This window comes from Bubalus kerabau, chromosome 14, assembly GCF_029407905.1.
Source record: "Bubalus kerabau isolate K-KA32 ecotype Philippines breed swamp buffalo chromosome 14, PCC_UOA_SB_1v2, whole genome shotgun sequence".
Lineage (NCBI taxonomy): Eukaryota > Metazoa > Chordata > Mammalia > Artiodactyla > Bovidae > Bubalus > Bubalus kerabau.
The window spans coordinates 71115853-71125409 of record NC_073637.1 but is presented as its reverse complement, the minus strand read 5'-3'; positions in this window follow the sequence as shown (position 1 = coordinate 71125409).

Sequence of the window (9557 nt, the reverse complement as noted above, 5' to 3'; positions counted from 1 at the left end):
TTCTTTGGGATTGGAGTGAAAACTGATTTTTTCCAGTCCTGTGGCCACTGTTGAGTTTTCCAAATTTGCTGGCATATTGAGTGTAGCACTTTAGCAGCATCATCTTTTAGGCTTTGAAATAGCTCAGTTGGAATTCCATCAGCTGAGGGAACACAGCCCCACCCATCAGCAGAAAATTGGGTTAAAGATTTACTGAGCATGGCCTTGCCCACCAGAGTAAGACCCAGTTTTCCCCACAGCCAGTCCCTCCCATCAGGAAGCTTCCACAAGCCTCTTATCCTCATCAGAAGGCATACAGAATGAAAACCACAATCACAGAGAACTAACCAAATCGATCACATGAATCACAGCCTTTGTCTAACTCAATGAAACTATGAGCCATGCCGTGTAGGGCCACCTAGACAGATGGGTCATGGTGGAGAGTTCTGACAAAATGTGGTCCACTGGAGAAGATAATGGCAAACCACTTCAGCATTCTTGCCTTGAGAACCACATGAACAGTATGAAAAGGCAAAAAGAAATTGAATATGATACAGATTAATGGAAAGACATTCTGTACTCATGGATTAGAAGAATCACTGTTACAATGTCTATACTACCCAAAGGAATCTACAGATTCAATACAACCCCTATCCAACTTCCAATGTTATTTTTCACAGAAATAAACAATCCTAAAAGTTACATGGAAACACAAAAGACCCCTCATAGCCAAAACAAACTTTAGAAAGGACAAAATTGAAGGCATCATATTCCAGATTTCAAACTATATTATGAAGCTATAGCAATTAAAACAGTAGTTACTGGCATAAAAAAAGACACATTAGATGATGGAACAGAATAGAAAGCTCAGAACTAAACCCATGCATATATGATCAAATAATTTACAACAAAGGAGCCAGGAATATACAGTGGGGAAAGGGTAGTCTCTTCAATAAATGATATGGGAAAACTGGACAGTCACATGCAAAAGATTGAAATTGGACTCCTGTCTTATACCATACATAAAAGTTAATTCCAAATGGATAGAAGACCTGAACATAAGACTGGAAACCAAAAAACTAGAAGAAAGCATAAGCAGTGGTCTCATCTGTATAGGTTTTGGCAATGATACTTTGGATCTGACACCCAAAAAAGAAGCAACGAAAGTAAAAATAGAGCAAGCAGGACTACATCAAATGAAAAAGCTTCTGCACAACAAAAGAAACAATCAACAAAATGAAAGGGAAATCTACTGAATGGCAGAAAATATTTGGAAGTCATAGCTGATAAAAGATAATGTCCAAAGTTACTTATGTATAGAAGCAACCAAAGTGTCCATTGAGAGACAGATGGACAAGGAAGATACACATATACATACATATATATGTACACACACACACACACACACACACATATATACATCAGATCAGATCAGTCGCTCAGTCGTGTCAGACTCTTTGCGACCCCATGAATCGCAGCACGCCAGGCCTCCCTGTCCATCACCAACTCCCAGAGTTCACTCAGACTCACGCCCATCGAGTCAGTGATACCATCCAGCCATCTCATCCTCTGTCATCCCCTTCTCCTCCTGCCCCCAATCCCTCCCAGCATCAGAGTCTTTTCCAACGAGTCAACTCTTCGCATGAGGTGGCCAAAGTACTGGAGTTTCAGCTTCAGCATCATTCCTTCCAAAGAAATCCCAGGGCTGATCTCCTTCTGAATGGACCGGTTGGATCTCCTTGCAGAAAACAAAGATCATGGCATCTGGTCCCACCACTTCATGGGAAATAGATGGGGAAACAGTGGAAACAGTGTCAGACTTTATTTTTTTTGGGCTCCAAAATCACTACAGATGGTGACTGCAGCCATGAAATTAAAAGATGCTTACTCCTTGGAAGGAAAGTTATGACCAACCTAGATAGCATATTCAAAAGCAGAGACATTACTTTGCCAACGAAGGTTCATCTAGTCAAGGCTATGGTTTTTCCTGTGGTCATGTACGGATGTGAGAGTTGGACTGTGAAGAAGGCTGAGTGCCGAAGAATTGATGCTTTTGAATTGTGGTGTTGGAGAAGACTCTTGAGAGTCCCTCGGACTGCAAGGAGATCCAACTGGTCCATTCTGAATATTACTCAATGTAGAAAAAGAGCAAAATCCTGTTATTTGTAACACCAAGGATGGACCTAGTGAGTATTATGCTAATTGAAATGTCAGACAGAGAAAATAAAATACAGTAGATTTCACTTATATGAATCTAAAATATTTAAGAACAAACATAACAAAAGTGGAACAGATTGATAGAGTAGATAAATGAGAGTGGAGGGGTTATGGAGATAAGTGAAACAGATGAAGGGGATTAAGATGCACATGCTTCTAGTTATAAAATAAATGCCACAACATAGAGACTATAATCAATAATATTGTAACACTTTTTATTTTGTCAGATTATAATTAGACACATGATAATTTTGTAATACATAAAAATATTGAAATCACTGGAATAAATCTGAAACTAATAAAATATTGTAAGTCAAATATACTTCAATTAAAATGTATAAAAAGTTCATGCAACTCAATAGGAAAAAACAAAAAACCCGAAACCAAACAAATAACAATCTGATTAAAAAATGAGCTGAGGATCTGAATAGACATTTTTCCAAAGAAGACATACAGATAACCAACATGAAAAGATGTTCAACATAATTTGTTTTCAGAGAAATGCAAATCAAAACCACATTGAGCTATCATCTCACACCTGTCAGAACAGCTGTTTTCAAAAAGAAAAGAAATAAAAAGTGTTGGTTAATATATGGAGAAAATATGACCTTTGTACACTGTTGGTGGGACTGTAAATTGGTGCACTCAATATGGAAAACACTATAGAAGTTCCTCAAAAAATTAAAAATGAAACTACCATATGATCCAGCAAATCTACTTCTGGGTATTTGTCTGAAGAAAATGAAAACACTAATTCAAAAATATATAAGCACCCCTATGCTCCTTGCAGTATTATTTACAACAGTCAAGATATAGAAACCTCCTATGTCCATTCACGGATGAATGGATAAAGAGATTGTGGTGTATATATACAATGGACTGTTCATCAGCCATAGAATAATAAAATATTGCCGTTTGTGTCAACATGGATGAAATTTGAGGGCAATATGCTAAGTGAAATAAGTCAGACAGAGAAAGAAAAATGCCATATGATCTTTGTAATGCGTGGAATCTAAACAAACAAACAAATCAAAACATAAAAACCAAGCTCATAGATCCAGAGAACAGATTGCTGATTGCCAGAGGCAGGACAGGGGTATGGTGGGGTAAGTGTGGAACAAATTGGTGAAGAGGGTCAAAAGGTAAAAAGGAAAAAAAAAGTATTTTCCCTAAAATGCAAAACTATAGTCAGTTTAACTGTATGTCCTAGTTGCTCAGCTACACAAAGACTGAATTTTCTTGTATGTAAAATAATATCTACCCCGTAGGTTGTCAAGAGTGTCAAATGAGAATCTATATCATATATGAAAGTCTTTTGTGAACTGCATAAAACAGTAAGATTAGTTGGGTGTTTATTTACATGTGCCTTTGTCTACACAGACATTGTGAGAGTAATGGGATTTCTGATGATCTTAGTAGGATAGTTAAGAGTTAAACTGGCAGAGAAGAGATGAGTCAGTATGTGGCAAAAATGGTATGATGTGATAAAGAGCAGTTAATTGAAACCAAATAAAATTAAAAGAAAAACATGAATGGTACTTCTTTAAAAATAGTAATGACCACAATTAATTAAAAAAAATATTTTTTTCTTTAGTAATCTTGTGTTCTTCCCCTCCTTCCAAACCTGTGGTAATAAAACTATATCACATGCTCAAAAAAACTACTTTTACTCAAATTAATAACATCTAATAAAAAACATTCATAGAGTAGCATATGCCAGGTACTGTCCTGAGATCGTGCAAGGGTTATCACAACAGCCCCATTATTATCTTCACTCTTCCAAGAACTAAAGTAGTTTTCCCAAGCTGATGCCACTAAGTGGTGGAGCTGGGATCTGAGTGTATAGAATGAGCCCGAGGCCAAGAACTTAGCCACAATGTTGTATTTCTTTTTGACTAACTTACTTAACCAATCTTCATTAACCAAACTTCAGTTCAGTTCAGTTGCTCAGTCGTGTCTGACTCTTTGTGACCCCATGAATTGCAGCACACCAGGCTTCCCTGTCCATCACCAACTCCCGGAGTTCACTCAGACTCACGTTCATCGAGTCAGTGATGCTATCCAGCCATCTCATCCTCTGTCGTCCCCTTCTCCTCCTGCCCCCAATCCCTCCCAGCATCAGTCTTTTCCAATGAGTCAACTCTTCGTATCAGGTGGCCAAAGTACTGGAGTTTCAGCTTTAGTGTCATTCCTTCCAAAGAAATCCCAGGGCTGATCTCCTTCAGAATGGACTGGTTGGATCTCCTTGCAGTCCAAGGGACTCTCAAGAGTCTTCTCCAACACCACAGTTCAAAAGCATCAATTCTTCGGCGCTCAGCTTTCTTCACAGTCCAACTCTCACATTCATACATGACTACTGGGAAAACCATGGTCTTGACTAGATGGACCTTTGTTGGCAAATGTCCCTGCTTTTGAATATGCTATCTAGGTTGGTCATAACTAAACTTAACCAATATCAATAATCTCAGATATGCAAAGACACCACCTTTATGGCAGAAAGTGAAGAGGAACTAAAGAGCCTCTTGATGAAAACAGTGACTGACTATTTTCTTGGGCTCCAAAATCACTGCAGCCATGAAATTAAAAGACTCTTGCTCCCTGGAAGAAAAGCTATGACCAACCTAGACAGCATATTAAAAGGCAGAGACATTACTTTGCTGACAAAGGTCTGTCTAATCAAAGCTATGGTTTTTCCAGTTGTCATGTATGGATGTGAGTGTTGGACTACAGAGAAAGCTGAGTGCCGAAGAATTGATGCTTTTGAACTGTGGTGTTGGAGAAGACTCTTGAGAGTCCCTTGGATTGCAAGTAGATCCAACCAGTCCATCCTAAAGGAAATCAGTCCTGAATATACATTGGAAGGACTGATGCTGAAGCTGAAACTCCAATACATTGGCTACCTGATGTGAAGAACTGACTCATTGGAAAAGACCCCGATGCTGGGAAAGATTGAAGGCAAGAGGAGAAGGAGACGACAGAGGATGAGATGGTTGAATGGCATCACCAACTTGATGGACATGAGTTTGCACAAGCTCTGGGAGTTCATGATGGACAGGGAAGCCTGGTGTGCTGTAGTCCATGGGGTCACAAAGAGTCAGACATGACTGAGACTGAACTGACTGACTTAACCAATCAATGTCTACTGAGATCCTATATGATAAATGCTTCCACATTTACCTTGACAACAAGACTAAGAGATAAGTGTAATTAGCTTCATTTTTCAATTGAGAGAAATGAAACTCAGGTCAAATGACTAGTTCAAGGTCATATGACTAGTAAACGGAAGAGTATGAGTTTAGAAAGGGCTTCCCCAGTGGCTCAGCAGTAAAGAATTGGCCTGCAATGCAGGAGATGCAGGTTCGATCCCTGGGTTGGGAAGATCCCTTGTAGAAGGAAATGGCAACCCACACCAGTATTCCTGCCAGAGAAATCCCATGGACAGAGGAGTCTGGTAGACGACAGTCCATAGGGTCACAAAGTAGGACATGACTTAGTGACTAAACAACGACAATGTGAATTTAGAAGCAGATGATTTGCTTTTTCCATCATTTCACAACAGGGTGCAAATCAATGAATTAATGCCAAGTTTCTGAGGCCAGTTTGTCATAATTCTCACTTTGCAAAACTGAGTTTAAAAGAAGGGGCTTTGGGAATTTCCTGGCATCCAGTGATGAGAAATTGATGCTCTTACTGCCGAGGGCCCAGGTTCAATCACTGGTCAGGGAACTAAAATCTTGTAAGCCACAGCACAGCAAAATAAATAAATACATGCATAAATAAAGAGGTTTCGGAACTTGACAGACCTTGGTTTGAGTCCCGGTTCTGCCAGCTTCTGGTTCTGAGACTTTGGTCAAGTCAAATGAACCTCTTTGCATATCAGTTTCCTTATCAAGAAAATGAGGTTTATGTATGAAAATTTTATATGAGATTTGCACGAAAGCATTTGGTATGTGACAAAGCTCTATACAGATTAACTTCTATTCACAAGGCTGGCAGATGATGACAGAGACAGTCCAGTGGCAGAAGGAAGATTTGAACTTGCAACTCTGCTTGACTCTATGGACCCCTCTGTTTATCTGTTTCCTCAGGTGTTCTTTGACACCTTACTTGATGGTTTAATTAGAGGATGAATGCCTCTTGCTGAAATAGCAAGTTTTGTTGATGGCTCCTTAATTGATTCTGAAGACAAAATATTTACTCTGGAACGAAATAGCTTTGGGTACAACGTCACCAGGTCAAAGAAAAGGGAATGTAGAATTGGGTCTGTTAGGACCTAATTAGGAACGTGTAGTCGGAGGGCCTTATCATCAGGTAAACCTTCTCCAGTTTTTCTGAAAATAGCAGTTCGGAGAAACCCACAACTTTCGGAAGTTTGCAAAAGCCCAGAAAGGTCGGATATCTCCTAGGACAAGACAAATAAACAAAACAAAGTTAAATAAAGGAAAAAGAAAAACAGAAAGAACAAATATTCCCCTACTCCAACAAAACACATTCATTCCCATTTAAAGGCCATCAAACAATGCCTGACCTTTACACAATTCTGTTACATGAATTTCAAATACCTTGAATTCACTGGATTCCGACCTTCTATAGAAGCAAGGTGAAGGCAGACTCAGCCTGCAAGGTGAATTTGGATTTCTGGGGGGAGGGCAAGGTAGTGATCTAGAAGCTCTTCGCAGAAGCCCTTGCCTCCCTGGGGGTCAAGGTCACTTGCAGCTGTGTGGGTTTGGCTGTGGACACCCCAGGGCTCTACTTTCTACCCCCTCCCCACTTCCCTTTGGCAAAATCATGACGTTCTTTCCCAAGTTAGGCAACAAGAATTTTCTTTTCCAGAACCGACTATGAAGCTAGGATACAATTACTCATATGGTTTAATTTAGAATGCAAAAATCTTTGAAAAATAGGTATTTTCAAAATAAGCGTTTTGGTCTGAGCTCTGGTTCTCATTAACTTGGCTGAAGCCCTTGATGATAAGTTGGAACCGTTTAAACACCAGCTCACATGCCTGATCTCAGGTGTTCATAAACCCACTGCCTTCCCCTGGGACCCTGGCCAGCGGCATCCTGACAGGCCCTCATGGAGACCTGGTATTTCCCTCACTCCATCCGTGACTTGGGAAAGGGAGCTGAATGGCTTAATGGGATGTTTGGTAATCTCTGCCCACTCTGCTGAAGTGCACAGTGTAGGAGTGACAGTCCTTGGGGTCTGGTTCTGTCTGCAAACCCTGGCATGAACCCCCCTGCCAGGATGTGCGTGGTCTCCCCTCTCCCCTCCTGACCATGCCTCCATGGCAGGGACTTACCTTCACTGGGTTCATTGCACGTGAGTCTTGAAGGAAAAACTTTGGCTGAAGCTGAAGAGTCTTTCCAGCCCGATGGGAATGTATTAAATTTTATTAGAACAAGCCAAATGTAATCTCTATACCTCCTATTAAACATAGAATGCATGGTACAAAAAGGCATTCCAAAGGCATGTAAAATTACATGTTTGCTTTAAGACATGCCTTTTATCTACGATGTTCCAAGAACATGAAAAGCATTAACCGCTGGTTCTCAGGAATGACCTTCATTAGGGAGAAAGGCAAGAAACCTGGTAATTTTTTCCCTGCAGTTTCCCAGGAAAGGGATACTAGAGCCCTAAGCCTGCGAACATGCAGATTTCAGAGTCCAGGATGCTGTGTGTGAGATTCATAGGCCTTCTCTTCCCCAGCACATGAGGAAAGTGTCTGCACTGGAAACCCAAAGCCTTAAGCACGCTGGCCAACCCTAGAAACTGTGTCTCCACCCACAGAGCCTCTTTGATAAGAATTCTCTTCCAAAGACTCCAGAAGAGCTTCTCTGAAATTTTCCACTTGGAAAATAACAAAAGATGTGGTGCTTTAATCTCCTTGTGTTGCTGCTATTTCTTGGGACTCAATCTACTCAAGCCTACCATCAACTCGGCTGAGCCCTGTTTCCTTGGCCATTGCCCCCAGGGCCAAACCTTCACTCAGAGTCCCCCTTTCTCCTTCTATTATGCCCTCCTGGATGCTTGATCCTCTGTCCCTAGCTTCTCAGTAAACGTTCCTTTCACCATCTGCTCAGCAGAAACCTGTTGTAGACCTGCTCTTAGCATTTCTCTGCTCTAAGCTCACACTTCCTTACCTGCAATTCCCAACTACGGAGAAGCAAAAGCATTCTATATTTTATTTGGTGACAGAAACAGATGTGAACTGATGTGAATCAGTTCATCCTACTTACTCCTAGTATTTATGCATTTGTCTGAAGAAATATTAGTGTGTTTGATTATGAAGTGCTTCCCAGGTATTACATATTAACTGTACTTGTTCCATTATTCATTTCCTAAAATCTTAAGAATTCTGAATCCAGAAACACATCTGGCCCAAGGGATCTGGATGAGGAATTGTAAACTCATGCTTCTAAGACGTGAAATGAAAGTTGCTCAGTTGTGTTCGACTTTTTGCGACCCCATGGACTGTAGCCCGCCAGGCTCCTCAGTCCATAGGATTCTCCAGGCAAGAATACTGGCATGGGTAGCCATTCCCTTCTCCAGGGGATCTTCCCAACCAAGGGACTGAACCCAGGTCTCTGGCATTGTGGGAAGATTATTTACCCTCTGAGCCCCTAAGGAAGCCCATGCTCCGGCTCCACAATGCCAGAGACCTGGATTTGATCCCTGGGTTGGGAAGATCCCCTGAAGGAGGGAAAGGCAACCCACTCCAGTATTCTTTCCTGGAGAATCCCATGGACTGAGGAGTCTGGCAGGCTACAGTCCATGGGGTCATAAAAAGTCGGACACAACTGAGAGATTTTCACTTCGTTCACTTTTTTCCTCTGGCTTTTGCCCTCACTCTTCTGTCATGTTGATATTGTTTGCTCAACTTCTGGCCATTTCTCTTGATGATGGAGGCTGCTGCTGCTGCTGCTAAGTTGCTTCAGTCTACATATCTCCATATTTTTCTTCTTCCCTCACTAAATTCTGCACTAATTCACTCTGTCTGACTTCACTATTTGCCAACTCCAGGGGACTCTTTCTATCCTTTACTTTATTGCTCTGTCTGTGTCCCTAGAAACTGTTCACCTCTACGGTCTTGATAACATCTCCTCCCTCTCCTTCTTCAGTATCATTCTCTCTGGTCCTCCATTCCCCCCTCATCATTATGAGTGATTGATTTAAGTGATTGTGAGTGATTGAAGTCTATTAACAAGTGAAACTATTAGGCATTTCTTTTGGCCTCAAGATACCATGAAAGATTATTGCGACTCCAAGGGGATTATGGATAGAGAATGTCTGAGAGCTGTGTAGCACACATATATACAGTCTGTAAAAAGAATCCTTATTTGCTTCCACCGCTGCCTAGA